The sequence below is a fragment of the Strigops habroptila genome, chromosome 4, assembly GCF_004027225.2.
Source record: "Strigops habroptila isolate Jane chromosome 4, bStrHab1.2.pri, whole genome shotgun sequence".
In the NCBI taxonomy this organism is placed as follows: Eukaryota; Metazoa; Chordata; class Aves; order Psittaciformes; family Psittacidae; genus Strigops; species Strigops habroptila.
Window position 1 is genome coordinate 68,931,071 of NC_046358.1, and position 18,858 is coordinate 68,949,928.

The 18,858-nt window shown below is 52.6% G+C and overlaps 1 protein-coding gene across 4 annotated transcripts in view; it reads right to left on the reverse strand.

Moving 5' to 3' along the window:
• LOC115607335 (ankyrin repeat and fibronectin type-III domain-containing protein 1-like) overlaps nucleotides 1-18,858 on the reverse strand; it is a 235,916-nt gene that overhangs the window by 198,386 nt on the left and 18,672 nt on the right. The window contains exon 1 of one of the 4 annotated variants that reach the window (XM_030484530.1): nucleotides 13,466-13,483. The exons of the other annotated variants lie outside the window; for them this stretch is intronic. The gene's annotated coding sequence lies outside the window, so the exon portion shown is untranslated. Of the gene's footprint in view, nucleotides 1-13,465; nucleotides 13,484-18,858 lie in introns of those variants that run through there. 4 annotated transcript variants of the gene reach the window in all.

The window sequence follows — 18,858 nt, forward strand, 5'->3', positions numbered from 1 at the left end:
GTAGATAACATTAAGATAAATACAGCAAAGATTCAAACCATCATCTTCATCAACAACCAGGCCTTGTGCAAAAGTACAGCTACATGAGCTAAGCTGTGCAACTCCAGGTTTAATACAGCTTCTCCCAGCCTCCCAAGCCTGAAGATGTCCCAGCCATCCTCAACCCCCCCTTCTCAGGTGAGCAGCATCCCACAGCTGATCTCTACCTGATTTGCAGATCTGTCTGTTATCCACCTACTATTTGCAGAGGAACAGGAGGGGAGATTGTTCCCTATTAATGTACGCTCCAGGCAGTAGCTTCAAGTCTTTGATTTACTCTTTTACAGGTCACTGTCTCTGTAAATGTATATCAAAGGCAATTGCCAGCACAGTCAACAGCTGCACTAGTGGTTGGGCATGAAAAATGAAGGAGGTTTTCCTCCCAAATTACTCCTGCCTTGCAGAGAAGGCTGTGAGGACACAAAGCAGGGGAGAGGAAGAAAGAAAAGGTCAGAGCAAGCGAGGGCATGCAGCAGAAACCAACATGGAAGCAGCTCAACAGGAGCAGGCTGGGACAGTGGGAGCTGGACCAGCAGAGCCCTCTGCCTCCCTGCCCCACAGCACCCAGCTCAGCATTGTGTCAGCTGATTGTCAAAAAGTGTTTGCTAAAATAAGCTCTCCAAAATGATGTCAGCACCCCTGAAATGCTTAAAGAAATGGGCAACCAGGGATTTTTGAGGATGGGAAGGAAAGAAAGGCAGAAGCGACCTGCTGGAACAGGGCTCTTGGTAGTGGTCCTGCACCACATTTCAGTTCCTACACAGTTTATTCGCATCCCCAGCTGAAGCGACCCAGGCACACAGAGCACAGAGGAACCTGCCTGCCATAGCACACAATGGATGTGGCATCACAGCAAAGCACAGAAAGAGGAGCAATGCAGCCCTTTGCCATCCCAGCTCCCCTCCAATGGCTCCAACTGCCTCGCCTGCAGCTACTCCGAGGAGTAAAGCCCTGGGGTAGCATTAGGGCTGTGTAAGAGATTAATAGCAAATGCAGGGCGTCTGAGTGTGCTCCCTTAGCAGCTTGCTGGATTAAAGATTTAATGCACTGTGTCCCTCTGGAAGAAATTACCCAGGCTATTAGGAAAGAGGCGCCTCTCAGCTGATGAAATCCAGCAATGGCTGCAGCAATACGTGCACACGACAGGCTCTGTGGAGCAAAGGGAAAGCTGCTCTGCTCTTGTAAGCCCTTTCGGGGCAGAGAAACCAATGAGGAAGCAGCAGTTCCATTAGCAGTAAAGCAAATGTGCAGACACAGCCGTGCCTGGAGAGCAAGATGGGCCCTGCTTCCAAGGGAAGAAGTACAAGGCTCAGCAGCAATCCCACATTCCCTGTTTCCCACTGGCATTCCTCAGGAGGCTGCTGGAGCCAGGAGCAGCAGGGGACCTTCAGCACCTCCTCAGGTCTTGCTTCCCAGGAAAGAGCAAGGGATATGACAAAGCCCCTGCTCCCAAAGTGGCAGCACTTCCAGAGCATTAGCTAGTGCTTCCCTCATGCACAAGCAGGAATTAACCCCAGGTTCCTCACCCAGGGCCCGCAGGACAGGAGGAGCACAGGCTGCCACAGCAACAGGAACACTATGTGCTAAAGTATCTTATTATTTTGGTTGGATAACCACAGTTTAACACACTGTTACTGAGAGTGTTGCAAGTGCCTCTTCCTGAACAGGAGTGTGGTGCTGCAAACAGCAGCACTGGTTCCAAACTCAGCTCCAGCATCCTCTCAGTGTTCAGTGGCTTCACCACAACGGATTCTGCAGTAAAAACCATCAACCAACCAAAGGGAACAGGCACAGGGACACAGTTGACAGAGCAAAGCTGCCATCAACATCCAAGAACCCTTTGGTGCAGCAAACCCATCCACACAGCAGGATGCCCCTGGAGATCATATTCCCAGGGAACCTGTGTCAAGACCCCTGAGCTCATTCAGCAAGGACCATGGATGCACAGAGCATTCCCAGGTCCTGAGTGAGACCCTGGTGTGAGCCAGTGAAGGGCAGCCACGCACATCCCTGCACTGCCAAGCTGCTCCCTGCACTCAGAGGTACCGATTCCCACTCCTTCCCAAGGGAAGCCATCAGTTCAGATGCTGTGCCAAGCTCCATGCTGCAGAGATCTGGGTGCCTTCGCAAACACACAGGGCAGGCAATGGGCACAGCTCTGCAGAGCTCCCCTTCCCCTCCCAGGAAGGGTGGGCACATGTGGGATAACATCCGCCACAGTGACCCTTCATGGTGGGGTTGGCTTCCCACATGCTCAATGCACCTCAAAGAACCCCAGACTTGTCTGGGTTGGAAGGGACCTTAAAGCTCATTCAGTTCCAACCCCCTGCCACGGTCAGGGACACCTTCCACTAGACCAGGTTGCTCCAAGCCCCTGTGTCCAACCTGGCCTTGAACACTGCCAGGGATGGGGCAGCCACAGCTTCTCTGGGCAACCTGTGCCAGCGCCTCAGCACCCTCACAGGGAAGAGCTTCTGCCTAAGAGCGCATCTCAATCTGCCCTCTGGCAGGTTAAAGCCATTCCCCCCCCCCCCCCCCAACTCCAGACCTTCCCAGCTTCCCATCGCAGGGTGAAGCTGAGCCGCTCACATACTCTCCCAACCCTTCCTCACGCCCTTTAAGCCCCTCACATCTCAGGGGCTTCTGTAGAAGCTGGAGGTGGACTTACAGAATAAAATAAAAGGTTATATTCAGAGTTGCTCTGGTCAAAGCAACAATGGCCACAGCCTTCCAAACTCCAGTGACAAGCTGGACAACTCAGGCAACAGAGATGCCTGCGAAGATGACTTGGTTTGAAACACCAACTCTAGCAACCTGTACAGGAGACGAAGTCAGACATGACACCACACTTGGGCTCCCTTTGGGGAGCAGAGTGACAGGAGCTGCTTTCCCACATCCCTTGGCTTCCCCAGCCAGCTCCTTTAAGGGTCCCAGGGGCTGCAACAGGCAGAGCACTCCTCTGCTCCCATAGTTCTCTGCTATGGGCACCAGCAGTGAAACCCCCTCTCAAAGCCGTGGCGCCCGCTACGCAGCCCACTGCCCATGCATCCTGTGCACACACAGGGGTGATTTTGGGGGTGAGCTACAGCCCCTGGGTCACTGCACCCTGCAAGCCAGCACCAGCAGCTTCATACTTCCACTCTTCCCATGGGATTGATTAGCTGAATGTGTCAGCTTTGAACACTGCTGCTTTTTGGCAGCTCCCTTCAGCCTAGGAGTGAGCACACAGCCAGGACCCACAGCTCAGCTGCTGAGCAGATCTTTGCAGGTGATTAATGAAATCTTTTACTGGTTATTGCAATGATTCTGCCAAAACACAAGCAAAAAGCATCATGGTTACTACCAGCAAACCTGCCAGTTCACAACAGGTCAGGGAAGCAAATGTTTCAGGTGTTGCCTTCTAAGTGGGTTTACAGGACCCCAACACTGGCCCAGGCTCCTCCTGTCAGAGCTGTGCCTGTCCCGGGTACAAAGGTGTCCAGCACAATCTGTCTCCTGCCCAAACCCCTCATAGAATCATAGACTCATAGAATCAGCCAGGTTAGAAAAGACCTTTAAGATCATCAAGTCCAACCGCCCCCCAGCACTGCCAAGGCCACCACTAAACCATGTCACTGAGGGTCTCATCTACAGAGTTTGTGAACACTTCCAGGGACGGTGACTCCACCACTGCCCTGGGAAGCCTGTTCCAATGCCTGACCACCCTTTGGGGAAGGAATTGATCCTAATATCCAGTCTAAACCTCCCCTGGTGCAGCTTTGGGCCGTTTCCTCTTGTCCTATTGCTTGTTCCTTGGGAGAAGAGACCAACCACCTCCTGGGCCCATCCTCCTTTCAGGTAGTTGTAGGGAGTGATAAGGTCCCCCCTGAGCCTTCTCTTCTCCAGACTAAACCCCCCCAGGTCCCTCAGCCGTTCCTCATCACACTTGTGCTTCAGGCCCTTCACCAGCTCTGTTGCTCTTCTCTGGACCCAGCTCCTCAACATCTCTTTTGCAGTGAGGGGCCCAAAACTGAACTCAGGATTCAAGGTACAGCCTCACTCATGTAGAGGAACATTCATTCACTCCAGGAGTTTTATGGCAGAGGTGCAGCTATGGGTGCGTCCCCCTTCCCACTACTGCATCCTGGTAACCCTCTGAGATGCCGCTTGCGTCCAAAAGCACCAACTGACCCCCCAACTGCTGCTGCTGACAGCCTCATCACAGTGTCTCCTCCCGGAACACCCAAGGAAAGCAGAGGAGCAAAGGAAAAACTGTCAACCTGCCCTAACTCTGCTGTTAAACAGGGGGTCCACTTCTTCCAGCACATCAAGAGCCTGTGGAGATCAAGGAAATCTATTCCTTCATACACTCCCCAGGGCACAGAGCTATTTGCAACCTGAAAAATAGTTGCTGTCACTGCACATCTGAGGAATATCCTGAGCACAACAGTGTGGCTTTAAAAGAAGCAGCACTACCTGAACTGCAGGTTCTTGCATGCTCCCTCCAAAGTGGGGCCAGAAGGGAAGAGAGCAGGATGCGGACATGGCAACAGCATCCACCCCACCAGGACAGAGAACGGGATTCCCCAGGTCCCAGAACTGTCACCAGATCTCTGCAGATCCACTGCTGACAGACCTTCTTCAGGGGACCCCAACACCCTGCAGCCAGGAGGTGTCAATGGAGAGACCCCCCCTGCAGTCCTGCGTCCGGGTCTGGGGCAACAACACAAGAGGAATGTGGAGCTGTTGGAGCGAGTCCAGAGGAGGCCATGGAGATGCTGCGAGGGCTGGAGCAGCTCTGCTCTGGAGCCAGGCTGAGAGAGCTGGGCTGGTTCAGCCTGGAGAAGAGAAGGCTCCTTAAGGGGAGACCTTAGAGCAGCTCCCAGTGCCTAAAGGGGCTACAAGAAAGCTGGAGAGGGGTTTAGACAAGGGCCTGTAGGGACAGGACATGGGGGAATGGCTTTAACCTGACAGAGGGGACACTGAGATGAGATCTTAGGCAGAAGTTCTTCCCTGTGAGGGTGCTGAGGTGCTGGCACAGGTTGCCCAGAGAAGCTGTGGCTGCCCCATCCCTGGCAGTGTTCAAGGCCAGGTTGGACACAGGGGCTTGGAGCAACCTGCTCTAGTGGAAGGTGTCCCTGCCCATGGCAGGGGGTTGGAACTGGATGAGCTTTAAGGTCCCTTCCAACCCAAACCATTCCATGATTCTGTGAACAAGATGATCAATGGAGTGGCTGACACAGACCTCAGGGACATCAGCCACAGGGTCTTCCAGGGAGGACAAACAGCAGCACAAGCTGAAAACTTGTCACTGAAGACCTTAAATCCAGAATTTCATTTCCTGCTTAAGCAGAATGAAAATGAGCAAAGGACCAGAGCACCACAGAAATATTCCCAGATTTGTGTCCACACAGCACATGTGCCCCACGCAGGGCAAGCACCCAGCACCCATTCCTGCGCCCAGCACCCTGGGTGTGAAGGAGCTGCTGCAGAGCTTGGAGCAGACATCACCCTCCGTCCCCATACTCACTGAAAAATTAATCCTCCAGAAATTAGTTAAGTCTTTAACTAAGCCAGCTCAGCAAATGGAGTGAGGAATTTCTAGGTCAGAACTATGAGGAGGGCTGTGAGAAAAAAAGGAAAGAAAAAGAGCCTTATGGCTCTGTCTCCGGCTCATTTCCAAAGATTAGCACCTGCTCTGCCTTGCCCAGACAGGGCCAGCACCTCTGAAAGAAAAGCTTGGATGAGGATCACACCCTGTCATCCTGGCAACACTGGAGTAGACTCCTGTGCAAAGCATGTCTCTCCATCTCACACAGCTCATTTCTCACAGCAGAGATGAAAGCACCTTATGACAACTACATTTGCTACGTCCCTCCTACCCAATGTGTTCAGTGACACCTTAACTGCCACCTTCTGCAGAGGGGCTTTTTCCCCTCTTCCCAAAGCTGTAACCCAGGCTGAACAAGCCCAGCTCTCTCAGCCTGGCTCCAGAGCAGAGCTGCTCCAGCCCTCGCAGCATCTCTGTGGCCTCATCTGGGCTTATTCCAGCAGCTCCACGTCCCTCTTGTGTTGTTGCCCCAGAGCTGCAGCATTGCAGGTACTTTAAGACACACACACAGACAACCAAAGCCCAGAGAAGGGCAATGAAAAGCCATGCAGGGGGCTGGTTTCTCTACTTGAGGGCAACACACAGCTCCAAAGCTGCATCCCTCTGTCACATGGCAAGAGCACCAAAGCCTTGCTGGAGCATGGATATCCTTGCAGCAGCAAGGTGGGGGTCCATGGCAAGCATCACACCCTGCACGTGCCCCCAGGCGAGGGGGGCACAAACAATCCCAGCATTGAGAGGCTGCTTTGCTTGCCCCAGCCCATCTGTGACAGACAAAGACTCCGCAGCCGATGAGGAGCCCTGCCAAGGCAGGGTAGACAACCCGCCCTTTGTATCTGCCAAGGCAAAGTTAGCTTTGGGGAAAAGGCTCCATAGCTCAGCAACCAGAGCCTGGGCTTTGGCTGCTTTCCACTTGTAGGGTTCCAACCCATGTGCAGATGACAGCAGCGGTCCCCAGTACTCCCTTTCTTGTGCCTGCCCCACTCACGAGATGAACTGAGGCTCCCACCACAGCTCCTCCCTCGTGCAAGGACCTTCAGCCCATGAACACACACTCATAGTGACAGGAGCAGTGAGACAAGAGGGTTTAACACATCCCAGCTTAAATCCGTGTATCACCTGGGGCTTGCCCCCCAGACCAGCAGAGAGCTGGGGACTCAAAAGCATTCCTCCTCCAGATAAGCTAAGCAGGGTCAGCACTTCTGCCCTCAGACCCAGCCCATCCTGTCCCTTCCCAGCGCTTGAACTTCCCATCCATGCTGGCAATGATTTCCATATGCAGAAAAACAAAGCCCCAAGGACAGCAGGTTTTCCCTCATTTCCTCCCTTCCCCAGCTCCAAGAGCAGAACCACTCTCCTGCCTCCAGCAAGGCAGCAGCTGCCTGTCCCCACAGCACAGCACATGCACTGTGTTCACCTCCATGCCTGGGCAAACATCCTCAAGTGATCTCAGCACAGATCCCAAAGGTAGGAAGCATTTTAGCAGTGGCCACTGATGGCTTTTGCACAGCCAGGACAGCCCGCCCAGCAGATGCTTCCCAGGGGAACCTCCCTGAAAAGGCAAATCCTGCCTACAACTTAATGGGAAAAACAAGACTAGATAGAAAGGGAATCAGATTTTTCTCACTCTGGAAAGCTGACAGAATAAACTGACATTAAATACATGTATTTATGTACAGCTGTGACCACTCACCCCTGCGGCAAGGCATAGCCTCTCCTCACAGGCAGGGGTCTGCTTTGCAGCATCAAAATGGAACAAAGACGTGGTGCACGCTGAATGCTCACATTGGAGAGCCTGGCACAGGCTTGGCTTCCCCAAACACCAGTACACATCTTCCTCTGCCAACCACTAGTGAAAGACAGGGAGCAAGGCCCAGCCTGACTCACCCTATGGCAAGATCCATCCCACCCCTCGCTTCAGAGTCCACAGCAGCTCCCCCGGGACTTCTGGTAGCCGAGAGGCGGTATGATGCAGCTCTCCACGCTCCACCATTGCTAGCCACCCTGTGCTGCTGGAAGAGGAGAGATGAAGACCCTGCCGCTTAGTTGGACAGACAGAGCCCAGCATGACCTCAACACCTAAACTAGAGGCGAGCAATGCCCTGAGGACAACGACATGCCCAGCATGGTTGCGCTTCCCACCCCAGAGACACACGGTCCAGCACAGTCCCACCCGGGGGGCTTTAGCTCATCCCCTCCCTCAGGGCTGAGTAATCAGCTCAGTTTAAGAGCTGGCAACAACCAGGAGCCTGGGCAAGCTGGTGTAGGAGCACACCCTCTGTCAGCATAGAAACCTCTGTGTACCTCTGGCAGTAAACTGGGATGCACTGTCCTGTTTCTAGATGATTATCAGTCACTGGATTGACAATGGATTACATTAACTAATGGATTACATTCATTTCTTGTTCAACAGTAGAAAGTAGATGCATGAGCAAGAACTAGGGGCTTTTACTTCCGTATATCTTTTCTCCCCTCTATTTGGCACTAGCAGCCAAAACATAATAGTGCTTCCTCCTGACCTCAGTAAACATTCTTTGCTTGCCAAGAGCACCCAGTGCATTTACCCGCTGCCATACTGACATTCCACATGGATGTATTCTCATTAGCCTGCAACCAACTGCATGGTAAGAGAGGTGAGATGCCCTGCTCAGAAGCCAAGGCAGAAGTAGGAATCTCCCACCAGGAGCAGGAAACTGGTGTGGATCAGTCACCCTACAGTGGTAAGAAACCCACCACCACACACACAGGCTCTCCATGCTCTGGGCTAGCCTGCCACTGCAGAACACATGGAAATGGGAAGGAAAAGGAATTAGTGGGGTAAAACTATCAGCAGACACTGTTTTTGGGTGAAACTTTGCTGTCCAAGGCGAACACTAACACAGAGGGACCCCACAACCCCTCTTGTGGCATGATACAGGATACAAGCACAGCACCCACCATGCTTGGAAGGATGCTCACTGCTACCCACAGCCATACAGACAGCAAAAACCAGGGACGACAGGGAAGTGCACAAAGCTATCAGGAGAGAAAGCTTTGGCACAAAGTCTTCCTCCATTAGGGATAATAGAGGAAAAACTCCCCCACTAAAGAGACATCTTGGTGCTTTTTCGCCCATATCACAACATTGCTCCATTTTCATCTGTTCCAGCTCAGAGCACCTCTGTTTTTAGCCTCCAAGCCCTAATGTGCATATCACTAAGCTGCCTGTTGCAGATTTACCCTGTGATAGACAGAAAAAGGCAGCTGCCAGTCTTCAGCATCACTGAAATCCAGACAAACACCTGCCTGGATTTGGTCTCCACTGTGCAACTGCAGGCTGCTCCAGCATTTACATTCGAGGCAAGTTTGTTGGGAGGAAAACATACAAAGAACATTATTTTCAAATCATTATTTTTGCTTCACTAGAGCTGGACACTGATGCAAAATACCTGAAGCATGTCCTCAGTCAGACCTGCTAATCAGAAACCTGCTCTCACCATGCCAGGACTGCGCCTCTCAATCTGTATTGATGCACGCAACCAAGTGAAATGCTTTCCCTGGCTCCTGCTTCAGCTGTGGCTGCTAAAGCAGCTGCAAGTATCTGCCCAAAAATTATTTACCCTCAGAAAAATCAGATCAGTTGTCAGGTGGAAGCCTGGAAATCCCAGTTTGAGCCTGAAATACTTTTCTGCTTGTAAATTGGAGGCTGCAACCTCAGCCAAATAGTGAAGGCTCTAATCGCTGTGTTTGACATGGAGAAAGATGCCAGGGAGGTTTTATTTATGACACAGCTAATGGGGTTTGCCTTAAGCACTGGATAAATCTTCCAGCTCCTTACCCAACGTTAAGAATCACTTGGACAAATCAGGAATTGGGAAGTCAAGCCTGCAGAGCAGATCTTTGAGTTACCTTAAGATGTCCCCCACACCTGCCCCCAGTCACCTTCACAACACAACAGCACTACCAGTAACACCCAGAATGCAGGACATGGAATTACAAAACTGTTTCCTCCCTCGTTTTCTGAACTCTCAGTCCTCAGCCATGGGATGCTCTTCCCAGGTTGGCCTGGAAAGCTGAAGCAAGGCTGGGGCATCCTTGGGCTTGCGAGGTACAGCGGAAGCAGCAGATGTGATAAAGTCTGTAAGGAACCATCTGCATACTCAAGTCAAGCAGACTTCAGAGACTCTAAAGGGAAAATGCAGACAAAAAGAGGGCAGCAAATGGGAGGACACTCCAGATGTAACCCCCAGGGCCACTAAAGGCATTCTGGCCAGACCAAAAGAGAAGGTTGTTCATCAGTCTGATTCTACAATTATAGGAAAAGAGAATTTTTGGTCTTTAAGCACAGTTCCCTGTGTTTCAGTTTGTGCTCATTACCTTTGTCCTGTCACCCTGAGAAGAGCCCATCAGAGGGCAACCCCCTCCTTACTGCCCCACACATGGTGACACAGCCATACAGGGCTCATCGATACTGCGTGAGGAGCTGATGCCATATCATAGAATCCCAGACTGGTTTGGGTTGGAAGGGACCTTAAAGCTCATCCAGTTCCAACCCCCTGCCACGGGCAGGGACACCTTCCACTAGAGCAGGTTGCTCCAAGCCCCTGTGTCCAACCTGGCCTTGAACACTGCCAGGGATGGGGCAGCCACAGCTTCTCTGGGCAACCTGTGCCAGCACCTCAGCACCCTCACAGGGAAGAGCTTCTGCCTAAGAGCTCATCTCAGTCTCCCCTCTGGCAGGTTAAAGCCATTCCCCTCTGGCCTGTCCCTACAGGCCCTTGTTCAAAGCCCATCTTCAGCTTTCCTTTTGGTCCCTTTAGGTGCTGGAAAACTCTTGTAAGGTCTCAGAGATACCATAGATATCATAGATCTCTCTCCTATACCTACATATCAGACTTCTGCACATGCTGAACACTTCAAAACCCCCATGTGGCCATGGACAGGGAACTGTAGCACCTGGGGCTGGTAGAGGAGGGTCCCAGCCCTTCTCCCCAGGCCATGCAAAGCCAGGTTTTAACACAGCAACACATCTCCTCTGCCAGGATAACTCAACTGAATTTCTCACTGAACAGAAAGAAAAATACTCTTTTGCGCTTTAAAGCGAGGCCCAGAAGGAGCTCCATGGTGGGACACTGCTGCTCCTTTAGCCAACAGAATGTTTCAGCACCTCTGGCTGTGGGTTTGCTCTTAGGAACTCATCCAGGCACAGCCCACGGAACCACTGCAGGAAGGAGCCAGGCAGCAGCAAAGCTCCAGGGTGACAAAACTCCAGTTACTCTTCCCACTTTCCCAATGCAGCCACAGGTCCCAGGGAATCATTCAATAGAGGTAAAACACTCCAGTCATGCACAGGACCAGAAGGATGGTGGATGTGTCACGCCTGGAGAAATTCAAACCCAGGCTGGATGTGGGGAGCCTGATCTAGGATATATCCCTGCTCATTCCAGGGGTGTTGGACTAGATGAGCTGTAAAGGTCCCTCCTAACCCAAATCTGCGATCCTAAGGATTCTGGTTGCAGGTTTGGTCCTATGGCCTTGCAGCTGCTGCTTCCCAGAAGGGGATTTAGTCTATACACCAGGACACTAGCACTGGTGGCCAGAGATGCAGCCCACATGGGACCCCATACAGAAACAGTCCCTCTTGTCTTCTCTCAAAAGAGTTCAGCTCAGACAGTTTCAAGCCATTACATTTTTAGGCACCTCTCGTGCAGGATTTGCAGAGTGAGGATCGTTGGCCTGGCAACCACGGATTTTTACATTAATGGTTTGACTTCTTTGCATAAAATGGTCACAGCCAAGAAGAGTGCGGAAATAAACAGCTTCAGGAGGCTCCTTCAAAGAAAGGAAAGAAAATTCCCACCTCCCAAGAACAAACACAGACCATTCAGGCATTCCTGGGAGCTTGGGTTGGGTTTGTTGGTCTGCTCCCACTTTCAATTCATAGTCACTGAAAGTTTTGTGCCCTTCACCATTGCACGTGCCACCAAATCTGCACCTTAATGAGAAGGAAGATGAGAGCTGCACACTCATTGCTCAGGCACTTGCACGTGGATTCACACACAGGAGGAGGAAGCAGCAGCCATGCCAAGCCCTGCACGGAGCTGGCATGGGGCAGGACCTGCCATCCCCAGCAGCACACTGGCCAGGCTCTGTCTCCCCCACCCACCCCTTTGCTGGTGCAAGCACACAGATGCTGCACAAGAAGGGAAAGCTCCACACCACACCAACCACGAGGACAAACCCTGTCACCCACACAGAGACCCAGGGGAGCAGCCCCATGTCCCTGCAGACAGCACTGGTGTCCCATGTGCTGTACACCCCCTTAAAGGGGCTGCCCAGCTTCCCAATCTCCTCACCCTTCACAACAGCAGGCAGCTGGGAAAGATGAGGGTGAAAGCAAACTAAAGAGAAACCTTCAGGTGAACACCTCATGTGGATTAAGAGCAACATCATAAACCATAGGCACAGGCCAGCTCAAGGTGGGGATCCACCACAAGTTAAAGTCTCCCACAGCTCAGGGAGGGAGCAAAGATGCACTTGTCCATTGGGATGTAGACATACTGCTCATGGGACTGTACAACACCATGTTCCCCTTAACACCTCCAGCAGAAAGGCAAGACATCAGCCAGGTGAGGATGCACATACACCCTTTGAAGCACTTTTTCACCTTAGGCTGAGCTTTGCTCCCCAGGGTAAGACCAAAGGGTGAGAAAGCTGCTGGTCTGCTCTGGTTTATGCTCCCCAAGAGCAGCACAGACAGCACCAGGCTGGCAGGACCTGCTGTGCCAGCACAGAGGAGTCCAACAAGAGCAATTAACCCCACATTCCTCAGAGGCAAAGGCTTTTGGAGGAGCTCAGAGGTGGGAGCTGACAGCCAAGGTCTGCAGCACGCAAAGGCTGCTGCCAAGCTCCAGCCCGGCTCTTCCCCATCTCCCCTCCACACCACTGCACAGCAGGAACTGGGATTGCCACAAAGCCCATGGAAAACACTCCCACTATCAGGATTGGCAAGCACTCAGGAACAAGCTACTCCCTTCCCTGCCAACTCCAGAAGATGGGAGGAAACTCATTAAGAGCAAGCTGGAGTGGCTCTGCAGGCAGGGCAGGAAGGAGCGGGCCATCCCAGGCACCCGGCCACCTCCTCTGCACCCCAAGCACACCTCAGCTGGAGGGACCAGCCCACGAGGGAGCCAGGACTGTGCCACACTATGGCAGTCACAGATGGTATGAAAGAGCCTTTGCACGCTGTTCTGTGCACAAACACAAATTCTCTGTCCACTTCCTCCCCATGGCATTACCAACAGCCCTGTCCTCAGCACTGAGACAGGACATGGGCCCTGCGCTTGGTCACGGCTCCTGCAGAGCATCTGCCCATCATTACAGCAGCAGGCACCACAGAGTTGCCACAGCCTGGGGATTCCTTCAAATCAGGTTCCTTTGCCACAGAAGCAAAGAGACACCGCAGAGAGAAAATTCCAACCCCCAAGGAAAGCAAGCACCGTAACTCACACATCCCTGGGCAAGGCACCCGGGAAGCTGCATGTCCCGGAGCAGAGTATGGTCCCGCACATGGTCCCGCAGAGCTGGTGGGGCTCTGTGCCCAACGAGCACTAACCCAGGTCTAACCACATCCCCATGTGCTCACATGACCAGAACACACCATGGTTTTCAGTTTGGTCTCTTACAGTGGAAGGCAAAAAGGGGCATCTCAGTGGCTGGCAGTGATTTCTGGCCAGAGCAAAGAACAACCGAGCCCATCGCCATGACACACGGTGGCAGAGCCCTGTGGCTCACCAGGGACACCCCAGCACCCCAAGGGGCACCCAGCAAAGGAGCAAAAGCAGCAGGGCTACGTACTCATCCTGCACTGTGGGACCTGGTGGCCACCAAGCCAGGCTGGGGCAGAGTCAGGAAGCACAACCGCTGTCCAGGTCAGTCACACAGAGGAAGGACAACCCGATGGAGGGACCACGAGCACCTCAGCACCACATCAGCAATGATTTAGTTTCCAGATCCAAGGCAATGCCAACAGAAGCACCCAGGCAGAGCTGTGCTCCCCCAGCACTCAGAGCCCAGCTCCTCGCAAGACTAGCATGTCAGCGAGCAAATCCTCTTTGCCTATGGGCAAGGGAACTGGGGGGGGGGGGAAAGCATCAAGAAACTCTTTGTCTACAAACATCCTGGCTGGGCACACGTGCAGCAGGAGCTTCCTGACAAGGGTAGAGGGGGAGCCTGAAGTTCAGAGACACCATTTCCACCCGCAGCTCGAGCCGCTCACCAATTGTCTTCTAAAAATAAAAGCAAACACTGAAGAAGAGCCCTTTGATTTTATTTCTGCTGTGTCAGAGACATTTCTGAGATAGGAATCTCCTTTTCAATCACCGAAGTGTGAGGAAACCTAAGGCAGTGGCCTTTCTAACACATAAAAATCATAGAATCCTAGACTGGATTGGGCTGGGACACTAAAGCTCATCCAGTTCCAACCCCCTGCCACAGGCAGGGACACCTTCCACTAGAGCAGGTTGCTCCAAGACTCATCCAACCTGGCCTTGAACACTGCCAGGGTGTCTGCGCCTCAGCACCCTCACAGGGAAGAACTTCTGCCTAAGAGTTCATCTCAGTCTCCCCTCTGGCAGGTTAAAGCCATTCCCCCTTCTCCTGTCCCTCCAGGACCTTGTCCAAAGCCCCTTCCAGCTTTCTTGTAGCCCCTTCAGGCACTGGGAGCTGCTCTAAGGTCTCCCCTTAAGGAGCCTTCTCTTCTCCAGGCTGAACAAGCCCAGCTCTCTCAGCCTGGCTCCAGAGCAGAGCTGCTCGATACACATCAAAAAAAGTACGACTGAGATGTGTGTGTGTATCTCACTTTTTTTTGCTCCCAACCGTTGCTCCTTGCACTGCCAGTGAGGCCAAGCTCAAGCCCTGAATGGCCCCACATAGCCAACAGCACTGATGAAACGCCAGCACAAACTTCCTCACCAGGCAGCTGCTGTCATCAGAGCATCTTACTGCTTTGCCAGTTGTTTGTTCAGGTTCTTCCTCTACTACGGAGCTGCTGCACAAAGCTGCAGGGTAATGAGACACAAATACCTTCTCTTTTTCTTGACCTGCATTAAAAGTCAATCCAGCTTCAACAGCACAAAGCTTCAGGAATCCTCCCTGATTTATAGAGTTGCTTATCTAAGCAAAACCCTGCAGGGACCAGCCCCTCTACTCTTCCCCTATGTCCTTATCAACACTGTTTTTTTTTAACCTGCCAGCTCAAAAACCAGACTGGTAGGAGAATAAAATAAAAATAAAATTAAAAAGCAAAGAAATGAAACAAGGAGACATTTAGTTTCCTCATTTGAGTGCTCCAACCCACTTCCTGAGGAAAGGAAAGCCGCATGGGACATGCACCAGGCTGCTAAGAAGCTCTGGCCCCTGGGGAATGGCACATGCCAGGAGGAGCTGGGATCCTGGAGACCAGAGTTATCCATCCCAAAGGCAGCTCAGAGGGACAGGAGGAGACCCAAAAGCCCCGTGCTCTGCTGCCCTCCACCTCGCGTGGGGACAGGTGCGTTCCTGATAATGGGTTTGACAGAGCCCCAACTCCATTACAGCAGCTCCAAGGGGGAAAAAAAGCAAAGGGAAAGGGCTTGTTATTGCACACATCCTCCCCGGGGCCCCATGACCCCAAGAGTAACAAGATGCAGTAAAGTAAATCAACACAGCCCTGGGCAATAAACTGATAAATACACCATTAATTCCCAACCCATCCACCTCCCGGCTACCAAGTTATGCCCAGCATGTCCGCTTGGGGGCCTTTCCACCAGCCCCACAGCAATGACAGTGACCTGAGACTGGGTGCAGTCAAGCCATCCCCCTCTCCAAACACAACTCGGCCCCACCAAAGCCCATCAGGACTCTACAGCTGCAGATGTAATAGTATGTGAGTACTGGAGTATGGAAAGCACCATCATTAAACACATCCTGTGTGTGCGGCAGTGCGTGACTTTGGGGGCTGCCACCACCAGCCCAGGAGAGCCCCATCTTCTGCTCCCCCTGCCCAGGCTGCAGCTTCAAACCACACGCTCCATCCCAGAGGGAAGACTCAGCACTGGTCAACCTTCCCCAGCCTCCTCCATCATTTTCCTGCCCTAACAGCCAAGTCTAACACAGGATGGTTCATTTTCCTCAGCCATCCAACTGCTCCCTCTTCCAGCAGCTCTCAAAGGCTGCACATCAGCTCTGGTGACCTTGACACCATCTCACACCACACAAAACCCACAATCAAATCCATGATGCAACTCAACACATACCCAGAAAAGAGAGAAAACAGCTTTGCCACTCATTAGTCCACCTATGGGCCAGAAAAACAAGTCACACCACTAGAATTTGTGAGCAAGAGACAGTGGCTGGCTGGCTAGTGAGCACTGGCACAGGTTGCCCAGAGAAGCAGTGGCTGCCCCATCCCTGGCAGCGTTCAAGGCCAGGTTGGACACAGGGGCTTGAAGCAACCTGCTCTAGTGGAAGGTGTCCCTGCCTGTGGCAGGGGGGTGGAACTGGATGATCTTAAGGTCCTTTCCAGCCCAAGCCATTTGATGATCCCATGACCCAGCACCCTCTGCTGCAGCAGGGCGAGCTCCAGCACCCAGCCTGGGCTGAATAGAGGGTGAAGTCCAGGCAAGCCACCAGCCCCACATGGCCAGAGGTGCCCAGCCAGCTTCCACCTCTGCTCATCCTCACACACTCGCTCCAGCAATCCCAGAGCCTGAGAAGCAATGCTGGGCACAGAGCAGGGGCCACACCAAACAGCAGCAGGGACATGAGGGGATCGATCCAGGGACATGACCTGGCCATGCCCATGCTGCTGGAGCACTGCCAGCCTGGACAGGACACTGCTAGGGCCTGGCTAAGAGCTGGTAGGAGCAGAGATGTTGTTAACCCAAGCTTTAACCAAACTGTTACCTTTGCTAAAGAAACCCCGTGATCTTGAATATCCCAGTTAAAAACTGACCAGCAGTGGCGTGAAAGAACAACAATGTCCTTACAGGACCCATTTACTACAGTTGTAAACTTTTACAACACCCTTATCTAGCAGTTGCACCAGGATCAGCTGCAATGCCTTATTAAGTTGTGTAATTACCATTTTACAGGTGTATGGATTGATTAACCCAAGGCACATTCCCTGGCAACCCAGGGGATGCTTGTCAACACCCATCCCTGTCCAACTCGAGGCACAGAGGGACACTTCACTCCCTCAGCACTCCAGTGGGAGTGAATCCAGTGGGAGCCATGGAAAGGCTTTGGCTTTCCTCCAGTCATCTTAATATATTCCAGTGTGCTTCCTATGTTGGCATTAGAGGCAAATCAAAGCAATAACTTGCCAAAGCTGTCAGCACCACCACGGCTCCTGGCCGCTACCTGAAGCTGTGGGCCCACAGGAGAGAACCTAGGACGGGGCTGGGTGCTGGCAGTGCTGCCAAGGCAGGTCCCATCCCACCACCCAGCAGCCTCCAACACTGCAGCCTTCTTCCTAGAAGGATGCAACCTCCAAAACCCCCAGGCACTGCTCCACTTCGGGGTGCACACACACAGCAGAAGCAGGAAAGCTTCACAACCACACCATGCAATGAAGCTATGTCCCACATTAGCTGTCTTCCCATCCTTCCTGCTCCTCACCCAGCTCCCCAGGATCAGCCAGCAGAGCAAGAACAGCCAGTGCTCCCATGGCATGCCCATCACCTCATGGAGACATCCCTTCCAAAAGCACTGCCTGCCCTCCATGGACAGGACAGGAGATCAGAGGAGCTGCCCCACGACCCACATACCCAGAAGCAGTGCACGCTCACCCTTCACAGCCAGCACATACTCAGCATTTCCTGGAAAACACAGAGGAGGGCAAAACCCAGCCCTCACCCTTCTGCCCCCCACATTAAGCTGTGTGAAGGCAGTGCAATAGCATCCAGGAGGGGTAACTCCTAGGACAACTGTCCCAGTTAAATGTTACCTGGCCAGTTGTCTACATTTCTGTTCAGGAACAGGCTGCCCAGAGCAGTGGTGGATGCAGCATCCCTGGAGCAACCTGATCTAGTTGAAGATGCCCCTGTTCACTGCAGGGGGGATTTGGACTAGATGAGCTTTGAAGATCCCTTCCAACCCAAACCATTCCATGATTCTATGCCAGCTCCTCTCTGCACACCCCAAGGGCAGGGCAGGTCCCTGTCCCAGGGGAAGCAGGGCTCACAGAGGTGACACAGTGGGGGGAAGCGGGGGTAACTGATGTGCCCAGCCAAGCAGAGACACACTGCCTCTCCCTGGTGCCCTGTCCCTTAAGGCTCAGCAGCTCCAGCCATTCTGTGGAGAGGCTGGACCACTGAAAAGCAGGACAGCTTTGTTGAGCCCCAGAACTTCCAGCTATTCTTTATCTGCCACCAAGAGCTCATGTCTCCCAGCACAGGACCTCTTCTGAAGCACACTCACCTGCTCCTCTTCTCTTTCAAGTCCATGTCAGTGTGCTGCCCAGTGCTCATGCCTGGCCCCGAGGCTGATCTCCATCTCCAAAGGGAGGATGCGCTGCCCAACAACATTCAGCAGCAGGACAGGCAGCTCCAGGAGCAGAGACCTCACTGGTGCTCAGGGGCATGGAGGAAGAGCCCAGAGCCAGGCATGGAGAGTGCAGGGCTGGGTCTGACCCCTCCAGTTCTGCCAAACCCAACAGCACACCCCTACTAGGAGAGTCAGTTTCAGCTTGCAGACCAAAGACCCTGAAATAGCTTCAGAAAAGCTATTTTTAAGGGACAACAGCTCCACAGGTTACAGAACAACCCATGTATCTGAGAAGTTCCAGCTGGAGTTCACACCTCAACTGAAGCACAAACAGCCAACAGTTAAAAGAAGTTGAAAATCTTCTTTTGCATCATTACTAAAGGGAGGAAAAGAAGATTAAGAAGCCGAGATAAGATCAAGTGCATGTTCTGAGAGCCTCAAGCCAACCTCAAAATTAAGTCCTGAGGTAACCAGAGCAAATTAATTATTTTTACCTCACCGAAAAGCTTTGCCTTTACTGGTGCCAGGAGCATTCACGTTCAGGACTGAGTGTGCCCAAGGGAAATGCTCTGTAGTGTGCAGTTAGTGCAGTATGAGGCAGAGCAGAAGCAAGCCCACTGCAGATCTTTGCTCCACAGCGTCCCATTTCTGCGTGGATGCTCATCGTTTACTTTTACCTCCAGGACAGAGAGCAGGTTCACACATGCTTTTCATCCCAAGAGCTA